The sequence below is a fragment of the Pinus tabuliformis genome, chromosome 8 (genome assembly GCF_031772625.1).
Source record: "Pinus tabuliformis cultivar Carrire ecotype Pingquan chromosome 8, CPIR1, whole genome shotgun sequence".
NCBI classification, from domain to species: Eukaryota; Viridiplantae; Streptophyta; class Pinopsida; order Pinales; family Pinaceae; genus Pinus; species Pinus tabuliformis.
This window is the reverse complement of record NC_142294.1, coordinates 182,498,656-182,513,844: the sequence shown is the minus strand read 5'-3', so window position 1 is coordinate 182,513,844 and position 15,189 is coordinate 182,498,656. Positions and strand designations below refer to the sequence as shown.

The 15,189-nt window shown below is 43.1% G+C and overlaps 1 pseudogene; it reads right to left on the bottom strand.

Moving 5' to 3' along the window:
• The window catches only part of LOC149234728 (alpha-mannosidase At3g26720-like), a 57,613-nt pseudogene extending 48,878 nt beyond the window's left edge, over positions 1-8,735 (bottom strand).
• Positions 8,736-15,189: the final 6,454 nt, after the last annotated feature.

Sequence of the window (15,189 nt, the reverse complement as noted above, 5' to 3'; positions counted from 1 at the left end):
TGTGGGAAGACTAACTCTTTAACATCCTCTTGATGATCGATGGTGGCGAATTGATGCCAAGCTTGGGAGTCTATTATGGTGTTCGTGTATTCTATGGTGACATCCTTCTCAAAGCGAACTCTTGCCTCTGTTGCATCTGGGTACATTAATTTGGCACCTCTGTCCAACTCGTTGGATAGCATGCACATCATGGTCTTGAGTGCAACCGAACCAGCAACATACTGGTTCATAGTGATGAAAAGAGATTTCGGGGTATAGCCAATTTCCCCTTTCATATCAATTTTTGAACCTGGGACCTATGGGTTATGAGCCCACTTCATTATCGGAAGCGTTCCATAAGGCTTTAAGCCTTTAAAACCGGACCATATAACATATCGGAGCCTTTTACACTATCGGGAGCATCACATTTCTCTTTTACATTAAAACCCCGGAACATCAACTCTTTATCGCAATACATGGATTACACGGGAAAACAAAGGAAAACCCCGCTGGAACATAAATCCGGATCTCAAATTCATTAAACCCGCATCTAGAATTATCGTCGAGTCCGCCTCTTGGTCCATCGCCTTTCTGCTGCGTCGATCTTTGCCTTCTTCGATCTCTGATCTTCGATCCATCGGCTATTGGCGTATCGCAATATCGCTAATCGCCCATCAGAGTATCGGGCCATCGGAAATTGGCACTTCCTCCAGCCAGGCCTCTTCCACTTGAATGTGTCGATCCGATATGCCTTATGGACCCGATAAGATTATCGGTTACGTTTGATAAGGTTTCGGGTCCGGCTACCAAATCGCATATCGCTCTTTCTTTTGGCCAAGGTTCATTCCTCCCTTTGGATGATTGCGATGCGACATTCTGGTTCCAATTTGATCTCGACCGTTGATCTCCTAGATCTAACGGTTCCTGTGCATCACTTCTTCATTTCTCGTTCCATTAATGGATTTCTGTGTTTTAACACAGATCTCTGCCATACTCTATTTATGCATGATATCACTCCATACGTAATTCGTTTAATATTGGATCGCCATTGATCCTTAAGTGATCGATGGTCGATCAACAATGCAACACTGAACATTTAACTCTATCATATAAACGATAAATAGACATTACTCAGACATATAGAGATCCACACAACGCACACATATATTCACTATACACAGTACGATTACAGCTAAGGCATTTCAGCCTTAGAACAGTTTCTCCCTCGACTACATTTGAATACTCTCAGTTTTACAGTTTCTATCTATCACTCTATATTCTTCTCTGTCTCTCATTGAACACGTAGGCTCATAATATATATAAGGAACATTGGATCGGATCATTGAAAGGATCCTATCAATCCTCTCCATGAATCACTCAACTGTCACTAATTCTCTCTACATGCATACATATTTGGCAGATTACATTTAATAAGTCTCCTAGAGACTTTTATCCATTCCATCATTTACTCTGTTTTGAACAAAATTGTCCCCTATTTTGCTCAATGGTCCACATCCTCTCCTTGCTCTGCTTTGGATTCCTCTTGTAATTATGAGTGCTTGGATGCTCCTGCATCACATAGTCTCTATAGTCATCTGCAAGTCTGCGTTGGTGGTTATGCACATCAACTAATCAAAGTACATATCAAGCTCCAATCGGACTTGGTCCTTTGTCTTCGCCTCAATGAGTGTGCCAATGGATGGGATTGCATGCGTGCGCACAATGACATCCATGCTCCTGAACACTCGTGCATGTGAAGCTTGTAAGCTGGTGATGAGCTGCAAGAGTTCCTCATAGTTCCATATCTGACTCTGGATGCGTGCCTTCAACTCCACTGCCTTTGGCTTCATCATATTTGGCAAGTGCAATGGGGCTCCCTTGTACCTCATTGTCCATATTTGCATGTGATTGACAACAGTGTGTAGATCTGACAATATGTGTGCTCTCCTAGCACAACGCTGCTGCCAACCGTTAAGATGGACAACTGACTTATGCACGGTGACGAACCTGAAGTACAACTTCCGCATGATTGTCTCAAGAGACGATACTTCATCAAGTATCGCTTTCCTCAACTCTGCTCTGGCAGATGTTGCAACTTTCTCCTCTCCCTGCTTGGCCGCTTGTAGCTCCTTAACCATGCGCTCGTTCTCAACTATCAAGAATCTAACACTTGAGAGCTGGTGGCTTCAACATATGTTTTGGTGGCATTGGCCAATGCAGTTGGATGTCTACGCACATCGGACACGATCACTCACTCTTCAAACTGCGAAGGAGATACATGGACATCTAGAGTGGGTACTCTGCGCAATTGCACAACTCTGTGTTGTGACTCGTCGAAAGATATGTTGTGCACATTTGCTTCCGGATTATCCTCAAGGATTTCAGTGTATCTTTGATCGCTTGGGACTTACTCTTCTCCCAAATCTGGTGAATTCGGTGGGGTGACCTCTTGGTCTTGAGGCATGAGGTCAATATCCTAATCTAACTCTGGCTAAACCACATCCGTGTCCATTTTCTCTAGCATCTGTTCAATCTCCTGAGCAAAGTCCTCCTCCTGCGACTGCTCACCCTGTTTGTTATGTGCTAGCTATTCGGATGAATCAATAACCTGTTCGATATGTGCATGTTGCACCTCCTGTTGTTCATGTCCCTATTGTTCTTCCTTCTATCTTCTGCGTAGCTTTTGTTCTTCCCTGAGTTGCTGCTTCAACCCCTGCATCTCCTTTTCTGCTTCCTCCATCTTCTGCTTCTCTCTTTGCCTTTGTGCGATCCTCCTGTTGTGTTGTTGCCTCTTCGCCTTAATCTCCAAAGATTCTTTCAACAAAAGTGGATCTTCTTTGAATTTGCAGCTTTGCTCTATCTCTGCGCTGTCAGCAACCTTCCTCTTGCCTTTGTCAAGCGCAGGTCTGTTGCCCTCTGCTGCTGCTGATGATGCTGCTTTCTGAGACGTTGCTTCCTTCTGCACTGCTAACCACTCTATAGTTATTCTGACCGGTTCATTGAGACTTGAGAAGTTGTAACCATATCTCCATGGGTCTTCCTTAAGCCAATGACACGCCCCATGGATCCAAGGATGATACACTCTTGCATAGTGTTCCTTCACTAAGCAATGTGGGTCATGTGGATTGTAACTTCTGGTGTCGAAGGTGAGTCTCTTGAATTCCTCCATCTCGGCCTCAACATGCTTGAGATTTTGGATCTCATACAACCCGATCCACAAAGGAAGAGTAGGCCAAGGTGCCTTCTTCTTCCTGTGCAATCTCATTGACAACCCTGTTGAGATATGATATGCAACCTCTTGCATGACCAGCGTATCCATGGAAAACTTCGGTAAAACATGCGGGTCCTTCTTCGTGTTGTACATCCATATGAAGGTGCCAAGGGGTGAGGAATACCAATCTGCTATGTCGATCAATGCCTCCATCACTGCCTGCGACATGCAAGGCAAATCCTGCTCAAAGATCATCCTATATTCTGGGGTGATGAAATGGTCTGATAGCTATATAATAACTCCACGAAATCTGCATTCAGAGAATAATATGCAATAAGTGTGCACAGAGGTTTCTAAAGGTGTCCATGCCCAACCCAAGTCTGGGAACTATTGACGGGCAGAGACTGCATCAAGTATGCAAGCGAACATGAATAGCTTCACTTGCTGACCCTTGGGTGGATATCGGGCTTCTGTTAATTGTTCCTTCAACCTGAGAGCCAACATGTCGGACCAATTGAGGGGTCTCCCTTCATTCGCCAATTGATCCAACACAATCACCCAACTCTGCGAGAATGTTTCTGTACTCTCCTGGCCGTATAAGCAGCATGCGGAGATGACCAAGAGCTGATATGCTTTCCGCAGTATTCTTGTCTTATACACTTGGTTGGGTTTCGCCCTGAACTTAGATGGTTCTTTCACCCAACTCTTCAAGATGTCTCTTGAGTTTGCACTATTGTTGGGTCTGGTGAAGGATGTATCCATCGTGATCACCGGTTGTGGCAAGTGATAGATCGCCTGAAATTCCTTTGCTCTGAAGGTAGCAAGTTCTGTTCCACTGACACTGCTCAACACCATTGTCTCTAGATCAGTATGCGATACAATCCAGTGGATCATGTTTGCACATGGAAATGTGGGATACCTGCTTGCAATCCGGTACAAGCCAGACTTGTGAATGTTGACATAGACTTTGTAGTCTTTCAGATTCTCCTCAAATGTGCTTGAAAATGTGTCATTGATGTCCTACCATTTCATCTTGATCTCCTTATCTATGAACAACTTAGTGTCTTCATAGATGGGCAAGCTCATAGACAGTTGCTCGATTGCATCTCCAGTTGCACTCAACGGTGTCCTTTGACCCTGCTTTGTTGGAAGCCATTGTACCTGTACTGCTAAGAGACTAACGAACACCTGTGTTCCTGGAGACAGAGAAACACTCATGGAAAGCACAATGTCAGTTGAAACCAAAACAAGTTGAAGACTGACATTCAACACACCTGGGTGATTGACTGGAAGATTTGCGCAATTTTCACCGGGAGGCTAGGGGACTCACTGCCAGAACTGCACAGAACACAGTCCTGACTATCAGTGGGTTGACTAACTATTGAAACTGCGCAGAGCATAGTCCATCTTGGCCTACTGAGGACTGACTGCAACCTAGAAAATTGCATCTGCGCAATTCTGGGGGCCAATGGGGCATTGCCTCTCAGAATTGCGCAGAGCAAGCCTGGAGGCCAATGTTGGGCAAGCTCTGAGTAATTCCTAGGAGGAAGGCAGAGCCTTCACTCTCAGAAATACGCAGTGCAAGCCGGACAAGGCAAGGTCTGGGCCAAGGCATCCCAGACCTGCCGACAGGCGACTGAAACATGTAAAGGTCGAATGCGTGTGTGAAGATGAGCGCAGACATGAGTGAATGAACATGCATGAACACAGTGAGTGCAGGATTCAATAAACGGGAAAACAAGTAAGTGTGTGAAGCAAGTCGCTGCAACGACGATCGTTAGTGCATAAACAATGTCATGCATGCGACAACAGTGAGATGCAATGAAAAACTTGAAACAATGCTTCTACAACCTAACATGCATTAAAACGACAACAAGCGTTCAACCAAACCAAACAAACAACACTCACACAAACCAAAATACAAAAAGCGACAAAAAATCAGCAAAAGACTTGAAAAGCGGACTCACCCGAAAAAAAAATTGAGTTGAGTGTGTTGAATGCTCCTAGATGTGATGGGGAATGCCAGAGCTCCAAGATCAAAATGAAGAATGAGCTCTAAAGCATCAAATAAATAGTTTTGATAAGATCGAGGCTTATGATGTGCATGCCACAAATCTAGGAAAAAGCGACACTTGGCGGGAGGTTTCTAAAACAGATTTTGCATGTAACTCCCAGCTGCTAAAAATGGATCCCTAAAATCTAGGGATGCTTTTTTATTTTTCGAGAAAAAGAAACCCATGCATGCAAAGCAAGATTGGTCAGTCCTGGAGGGAACCAGTGAACTTGGGAGCGCATGCAACAGACTGCAAGCCTCTGGATGACTTCTGCACAGTTTCTGGGTTGAGTGGCTCTAGCTGCCCCTCAAACTCTGCGCAATTTCTGGTCTGAAGCCAAGTCTGTCAGCTAGATTTGTGCAAATTTTGAGAGCAAGCCCGGTGATGGGATGCTTTGCGCAATTTCTAGAGGGAAGGTTGCCTGCTTGCTCTACGCATTTATGGAGAGCAGCAAGTTGCCTTGATGGTCTGCGCAATTATGGAGAGGAAGGTTTGTTCCCCTCCAGTTCCGCGCAATTTTCCAAGTGAGCACAACAACCAGATAATGACCAAGTCTCGGGATGTCAGCTTGTCGGTGGGAGGAAAACAAGCTTGCAAACACAAGTTGATAAGCCACTAAAACTCAACTGAAGCATAAGTACCTGTTAGTGTAAGACATGCTACTTAGGATGGTTGGTAGGGAGGCTCCAAAACGAAGCTAACGAAAAAATTTGGAGGGTGGTTGTAGCACTCTAAGAGTGGTTTATTAATCCACAACAAGAACCCTAGGTGGTTTATCAAATCTCTCTCAGCAAGCACCCATCTGCATGTGGTTTATCAGCCCTAGCTAGCACCCTGAGCGGTTTCTCAAGCAGTCCTTAACAAGCACACATTCCCATTTCCTCTTAATCTTCTTGCACTCTAGTCACAATTTAATCTTTCAGGGAATCCCATTCACTTACATACCTCATATCTCTTTCCAAGTCTCCTCATGAGCTTCACCAAGAAGAGGCCCAACCCCCACATTGTTGTGCATTTGCCTTTTTATTATTTCCTCATCGTGTCTTTCCATGTTCCTTTTGGACTTGTTATCACCCCAAGAAACTCACCTAGGTTGCATATCGGTGATGCTCGAGAACATTACAAATTCAACCAAATATAGTTGGATAAATGGTGGATGAATGGAACAAATGCTGCATATTCAAGCCAGATAACCACTTCTACTATGATTGACCCCAGACATGGGTGAACACCCCCAGACTACAAGGCTTTTAACCACCTATTACTCACAGTTTGAGGATAAGGTGACAATGGAGAAGACTGACCACACTAGCAGATGCATAGGACCCTGTGATGACCGGCTGCAACCAGTTAAGAGGTCTGTAAATCTAGTTTCTAATGCACAGACAGGATGACAGCTCTCTATGCATTAAACAACAGAAACCTGCACACATGTTCTATGATACATGCTAAATCCTAACACAGAGGTGGGATGACAGCCCCTATGATGCTAAACATTCACAGCAATAGAACAAATGAAAACAGGCACAACCTGGAACAAGAAAGAGAAGTGGAAAGTGAGCAATAAACAGCAAAAGAAACTTGTATTAGCTAGAAATGAAGACCAGAAGCTGCAGGTTACAAAGTAGTTGCAGTCTCCAGAAGTTGAACCTTACAACAGGGTTCTCTTCATCTAACACTCATCAATCGGATTACATCTCAGTTCTGAGTATATATAGTGTTACAATACAAAATATCTCTGTTAAACAATGCGTGGAGGAGCCCATAAATGGCCACCAACCATATTCATATTCAGAAATGGGCCTCTGATACAAATCTGTCTGAGTTTTAAATAGATTTGACCCTCTCTGGCTCTCTGCGGTCCTCCTTGGGCAAGTGGAATGGAATATGGATGAAACCCATAACCATTGAATGCTCTGTCTGGATCTGTGGTGTCCTGTTTCCTCCTCGGCCATACTGCTGATTAAATGCTGCTGCTAAATCATTAAACGACTCTATCATGACTGCTTTGGTTTAAAAATAGTGAAACGATGCCCAAACCATGCATTCCCGCCCATCACTGCTTCCATGTTGACTTTTAAAAGGCTCAGGCATAGTCTATTCACTATCGGGTCCGCCTTTGGCTCGCACCTCACGTTAAAACAGGCCCCTCCCTTGTTTTTTAATATTTGACAAATACCTGCAAAACTGCCGCAAACCATGAAAAATTGGCTTTGGCGGATTTGAAATATATATATTTGACCTTTATAACCCTTTTGGATCCGAAATCCCATCGCAATCGGCGCTTGCCACAGGCTTCCCTTTGTATTTTCTTTATGCAAAGAAAATACACAAAATACATTGAAAACGCTATGGGCGCGGACTTGAAAAATATGAAATGGAGTGTTGTGCATATATCGGGTCCGGCCCGTCGGATCGGAACATAAAAGGCCCATGCTCCATTGGAAGTGCCGATAGCGATACGCCGATGCGATATCGGCGATCGCTCGTCGGCGCATAATAAGGCCCCTTTGGTAAGTCCTCCATTGCGATATGCCGACGCGATCTGGACCGTTGATCGGCCAGATCCAACGGCTGAGATTGAAGCGGAGCCTTAAGCCTGTAATCTTGGTTTTTACATAGTTTTTGGGGTATTTCCGCCTCCCGATAGTGTATTTCTGCCTTCCAAGGGGCTTTTCTCTTGCAACTTTTTTGATCGGTGGGCAGCTTTTAGCCACAATTTGAGGATTTCAACAGCATCAATGGATCCTTTGGCATGATTATAAGTGTGTTTGCAGCCTTTGAGAGTGTTTGAATCCATTTTTGATTCTTTTGAACAACAAAGCTAATAGGACTCTTCCTCTTTTTTTTTTTCCTTATTATTTGCACCATAAATTAATTAAAGGTGCCAACTTACCCCACCTGGGTTTATCTTTCCTCTTCCCTCTTCGATCATGGACATGTGGTCCCACTCTTCAGGCCATTACATAAAAAAATACTCATTTATAATTCGAAGTATTTTTACATTACCAAAAATCAAGGGAGAATGTACCAGGGGTGTCACAATCTTCCCCAACGGGATTCTTTCAAACGACTTCCTGCAACAATATACTCATAAAATATTAATGTCATCATTTGTAACATTGTCAATTTCTTCATCATTGCTATGTCCCTTATACAAGCACTCAATTTTCACTAAAATGGCTAAGGGAAGGAGCAGGAAGGCCATGTTTATATTATTGAGAGTCCCCAAAGAGAGCTTGGACTTCAAATGAAAGCTTTTGTTGTGTTATGCTGTCAAATTGTTGCTTTAAAGCCATTATTTCTATTTTAGCGTTCTCCCAACCTGACACAACTTCATCCGCTACTTTGGGACGTTGCTTCACCAAATTATCTTTGGAAATATTGTCTAAAAGCATCAAGCACAACTTTTCATTCAAACTCTTTATCTTCCCCTCCAAAAGTTGCGAGACCATTATTGTCTCTTCATCATTATCATTGTTCTTGCTCATTGTTCTTGTATTGTTGTCAGTCTTCATCTTCCATCCCAACTGTATCTTTACCCTTGCCCTGATAAAAAACAATATTTATCAAAAGTCTCATGTGCTTCCTCCTTGCTATGTTAATCCTTTCACCATTCATAATCACAACATTGGAGCCATTTTTTATAGTATTTGCAACGACTATAACCTACCTTGTGGATCCTTCATTATAAATTAGGATACTATCTTGAGACAGTTGGTTGCAAAAGCCTTCTTTGGCACTCATATTTTGCTTTGTCTCTTCAAATATAAACCTTTTAATAATGACAAAATAAGATTAAAAAAATAAAATAAAAAACCTATAAATATAAAATAAAAATGACCCATGGTATTCATGTGGAATATAGCCTATTAAAAGGGGAAATTAAAAAAGCCTAAATCCATCTTAACTCCGGATCTACCAAGTGTCAAGAGAGACCAAATCTCCTTTCACTCTAAACAGGTTTGCATTCCAAGAGATTAAAATAGATCTAGGTGTTTGGTAGTTCCAAAGTTAAAATAGATTTAAACTCCTTTAACCAAATTAGAATGTTTACATAACGAGACAACAAGATATTACAACATCTTTGCGTTAAGAATCCCAAATATTTTCATCCTCCCAACTTTAATTCTAAATTTTGAAATTTGCATTAATATTAATTGAGAGTAGAACTAAATAAGACATTGTGATTAATATATTTCCATCAACGTTCGAATAACATATAAAAATTGGAAAATACCATAATAACCACATTTAATAATATAATACAATTAGATAATTACGCCGAAAGGCGTTTTCTCTGCGAGGTTGGGGTGAGAAAACATTGTTCACCCTTTTGCTCACTCCACCCAATCACCAACTTTCATTTTCGCCCTCCTTTATCTAATTAAAAAACTAACACGTGGAAGATTGTTGTTCGAAGTCCGTGAAGATTGATTTATTTTCATCCCCTTACTATAATTAATCAATATCTGACATGTGGAAAAGTCTCTAATAAAAACACTTGGAAAAGTCACGCGGGTCACCACTCGCACGACTATGAAGAGCATTATGTCGTGCGCCAGTGCCTCAGCCACCAGTCCAACCGAAATCGCCACAATAAATGAAACAAACGTGCTTCTTCAAACTGCCCCAAAGTCCGGATTTGTAGGGTCCTTTCTAATTGAATCATTCTTGGTCGTGCTTCTTCAAACTGTCCCAAAGTCCAACTTTGTAGGGTCCTTTCTTACTGAATCATTCTTGGCCGTTGTATATATCAGCTCAAAAAATTAGGAATTGAAGGCAAGGTAGCGCACCATGTTTGCAAAACAAGTGTTGACAAAAGAAGGAAGAAGAGTGGATCCTGAATTGGGTTATCCAAGGGGTTATGCCAAACTCTGCAGGAATGCTAATATTCAGATGTGGGATCTCATCACACCATACATAGAGGGACCTCCCCAGCGATTTATCCCTTATACATTGCAACTTGAAGATATGGTGAAAATGAAGGAGTTTAATGAGCTATTCCCAATCACTGAATTGGAAGAGAGAGATCCTTCAAGTGCTAGAAGATATGCAAATTGTTTGTGGAAGTAACTTGATCATGGGAAATGTAGGATTTGATCCAACTAAGTTCAGAATAGATCCCTATGGAAATATACTGTAGATTAATGCAGATCGTGCTTCCCTGTCTGCTTGGCAGGTTGATCCCTGGTTTACTCATTCGAGAGGGAGGAAAACAGTGCCCAACAATCTGAGGTTGGTGCAATGGCAAGTGAATCTGAGGAAGTATAATAAACTAGAATTCCTTGTACCATGGTGGGATCTACAGCTTGGAGTTTCAGTCAACTAGATTTTGTCTATATTTGCCTCAAAAAATTCAGATTTTAGGCAGAGGGAATTTTCTTTGTTCTTTTTTGCAAGGGAAAACAAACCATTGAATGAATTTTTGGTTGCATATTGTCATTCTTGGCCGCCTTCTTTCCACCAAAGAAAGAGCTAGTTTGGGGTCACCCCAATTGCTATAATTATAGTATAATATAAGATAAGATAAGATAATTATATTTATGGCCAACTAATGATCACAAAGTAGGTCAAAGGGATTGTTGAGTACAATGATGTCCATAAAATGCAGGGGAACCAAACGGTTTCCTATAAAAAAATACAATGCATGAATATAAAAGGTACAATGCAGGAACATAAAAGATACAATGTATGGAATGCCCTGACGAAGAGGATCAGATCCATCTCTCCTAACATCCGTGACTAACTGAAGAGCACTGAAAAAAATTCCACAAAGTGTGTTGGCCTGATGAAGGGTCAGTGGGAGGTACAGATTGTCCACTAACTCGTTGTCTAGGGGAGTTTGTGCACTGCTGAGGTCTAGAGGACCTAGTTTGTCTCCTAGGGAAAAATCTGAGATGGTTTAACTGCTGAGGTCTCGTGTGGTGGGGTGAGGTCCCACGGATCCTCACTGGTCTAGAGTTTGGATATGAAACAGTATCAATCATTCTCTTTGAGCCCCTGTCTCAAGGTAGTACCCTGAAAAATGTCGTGATCCTCTATGTGGGGTCTGGTTTGATGGGAGGCTGACGAATATGTACTCGGAACCTGAGAGCGTCCTACATATATAGGGCCAAACATCTTTGATCAGGATACCTGAAAAAGTCTGTGAGGCTCTGAGAGTCTCTGAACAAGCAATGGGACCTTCCTATGATATCATAGTAGATAGGGCATCCAAAAATGAAGTGCACCTTGGTCTCTACTTCCTGTAAATGACATACTTGACAGATTTTGTCTGGCATATCAATCTGGTGGTTCATCTCTAGCCAAAGTCTATGAGAACCTACTCTGAACTGGCCTAGAGGAATGTGAAGAGCATGCATCCAGTGCTGAAACGTATATTGGAGTTGAATAATGAGCCCATCTCTTAACTCCAAGAAGTGCTCAATGTAGAAGGCCATCTTTGGGCGCAACCCTCTCGGAGGATTGACCCAGGTGACCTAGACGAACTGCCTATAGATGTCCTCCCTGATGATCTTGCTCAACTCTTGTCTAATACGTAGAATATGACCAGGAGCATCCAAGGAATATCATAAAGGAGGGAGACGATCCAACTGATTGCCCACTGAATCTATGAGATCTGAAACTCCTGTAAACCAACATCTAGCCTGGCCCAAGGGGGTAGAATGAGAAATATTCTCAGAAGAGAAATATGCCAAGTAAGGTTAACAATCCCTACTCTTTATCGAGTCTACAAATCCTTGAATACGATGCAAGAATGAGACCAAACTGAAGACCGTCTCAAGCCGAAAGGGTTGAGCTCCAAACTCTGTAAGGATGATGTGTTGAGGTATTGTCTGTTTGCATCTAATGATGCAACGAAGAAGAAGAATTTGGACTCTCTCAATTGAAGGCCAATTCGACTCAAGTAAAGATGGCCCCCAAATCTTTGATCCATATAGAACAGTGGGACGAATCAAGGTGTCCATGAGGCTCATCTTGGACGAGATGTCCCGGAAGTGATGTCGAAAGCACTGTCTCTCGAGAAGGGCTAAGGATCCATATCCTTTGTTGATCCAAGGTTGAAGAGTTGGTCGCAAACTAAAGCGGGGACTTGAGAATTTCACCCCCAAGTACATATACATGCTGGTGATCTCAACCTCCTCCCCTCTGAATAAGAAGTGAAGGTTCGAAGTTTTCTTCACCCCATTGAAGATCATAACCTTGGTTTTACCCAGGTTCATTGTCAAATGTCAAAGATCACAAAACAACGCTAAGGCATCCAACTGCCTTTGTAATCCTTCTGGAGTTGAGGGGAGGAGGACCACATCATCAGCAAAGAGTAGAATAGATATTATGACCTGGTGAAGAAGAAAACCATCAGTGTCCTGAATATGATCGTGTAGGAGAGCCTCCAACTCATCAATATAGATCCCAAACATGGTAGGGGACAATGGACAACCCTGTTTAACCCCAATAGTGCTTCGGATGAAATCAGACATCCCATGAACCATACGAAGACAGCCAAGGACGAACTCATATAGGCGTGTAATAACTGTCAATAGGGTCGTTGAGATGCCAATATCTCTGAGTCTCTGGAGTAAGGATTCTCTCAGAACAGAGTCAAAAGCTTTCCGAAAATCTACGAAACAACAGTAGACTTTCGAAGAGTGATGGCGTGCCTCCTCAATCACGACATGAAGGGTGAATATATGGTCAATGGTCTCATGAGCTGGTCGAAAACCTGCCCATCCCCTAGCTCTGAGTTGTCTCTGCTCAAGGTCACTGGAGAGCTTCCTATGTAGAACAATAGCATACAACTTTGAGAATGTGTGGCCCACCATGATCGTTCTGTAGTTATTAGGATTTGAGCTGGAGCCTGATTTGTGGATCAGATGGATGATGTGGTGTGACCATGCCGATGGAAAACCTTCACGAACTACATGGTTGAAGAGATCAACCATGTAATTAACCAAAGCATGGAAATTGTGTTTAAAGAACTCTGCTTGGTAGCCTTCCTCATCGGTTGCTTTGCTGTTGTTCATCACCCAAATGGCCTCTCTAATATCTTTCTCTGAGAATAGGTATCAGGAAGGGGGTGGGCAGGTAACATGAACTTGGCCCTGCCCCGAAATATCATAAAGGTTGGAAGTGTGAGAGAACATGGATGTAGGGTCGAGGTCAGATGGAAGAGGGGAGTATCGGGGAAGGATGGTATGCCATAATTGTTTAAAGGAGTGGGCAAGGAGAGTAGAAAGTTTCCATCTTCTATGAGAGACAAAGAATTGTTTATTGCGACGAAGGGTAGAAGGGTTGAGAGTGGGTGAAAGCATATCGAAGTTCTTGATGTAGAGTCTTGCATTCATCATCGTACCATTTGTTCATGGGGCAAGATCCAACTTTTCGGGAGGTGAAAGTGGAACATGTGGAGTGAGGGAAGGATTTCAGTGTGGCTTCCCAAATGGCAGATGAAAGACGGGTGTATTTAGTGGAAGTAAAATCAAGCAAGGAGAATTGGGTTTTTGATGGGAGCATCTTGCGTAGAGTAGAGGAGAAGATGTTAGGGTTGCCTTCGTTAAATCGAAAGGTGGTTCGGGGTGGGCCCTGACGGGAAGGATGGAGTGGAAGGGTAGGGTCAAACTGGAGAGAGGAGGAAAGAAGTGCATGATCAACAAGGGGGGTGGGGGAGACCGAGAGATGGCAAATAAAAGGAAGCAAGTTCTGGCTAGTGAGGACATAATCAACTACACTCACACCTCCACCATATGGTCGACATGTGAAAAAATGAGAATCTGGGAAATAGGGAAGACCATTTAGAATTAACAACTCCTGTGATTCCCCCAACTGCAATAGATGCTTACCATAAACTATTGTAGGCCCCAAAGCATCATCTGACATTCGGTGAAGCCCAATTGAATCTGGATCTATCCCTTGGGTACAAAACACGTCCTTTGATCGATCATGGAGAAGGATCTGGATATCTCTAGTACGAGCATTGAAGTCACCTAGGAGGATGACTTCCCCAATAACAGAGTATTGGGTGATGCTAATCTACAAGTATATAAAGGGGTCCCCATTTGATCCATTATGGATGGAAAATGGTGAAGAGGTTGGCAGAAAGTAACAGACTGCAATGTACATGTCCCTCGGACGAGAGACTCTGACGTTAATCTGAATCCACATAAACCTGGAAAACTCGTCTTTGACTACCACAGATACCCTGTTCCGAAGTGAGTCACTAGCCAAACAAGCAACTCCACCTGATCCTCTGACCCCTCTCGAGCTCCTCGTCTCCTGCCTGCAAACTGAGAACCAATGGTAACTTGTGATATCTGGGAGAGGTCGAACAGGGCTTGCATGAGTCTCGGTCACGAAGAGGATGTCTGCTGATTCGAGAGCGTCATACAAAAGTCCCGACAATGACCAAAAAGATCCATTTCCATTCCAACAACGGATAGAGATGTCTGTACCCTATCGTCTCCCCAAGTGGGCCTATCATTTGGAACCTCCAGTTCGGGGTTCCCACCCAGGTGGGAAGGAGTCCCAAATGACTACCTGAAGATTCCTGATAACTGCCCATTTCCCTGCCTGTTGTGCTGCCACCTATTCTCTAGATTATTTAAGTTCCACAACCTGTGATCGGGTGAGGTCCTCATCCAAGAAAATGCTGCTGGGGAGAGAAAACAACTTTCGCTTAGCCCTGAGGGTGCAGAGTCGATCGAACGCAGTCCAAAACTTGAGGAAGAGAGTGGAGTCGTAGCCCAACCAAGCTTTGTCCAGAGATATATCAAGGAGGCTAAGGGTATCCTGAAAGAACCTAGCCCCCACTTCCATAGGATCCTAATAGGAGTGAGGTAAGGGGATATCGCTCACCATGAATTCAATTCTCTCGCTCATCTGGTGCGTTCTTCCATAAATTTTGCTTGCACCACCTCCTAAATTGCTACAAGAGGGGTAGGAGTT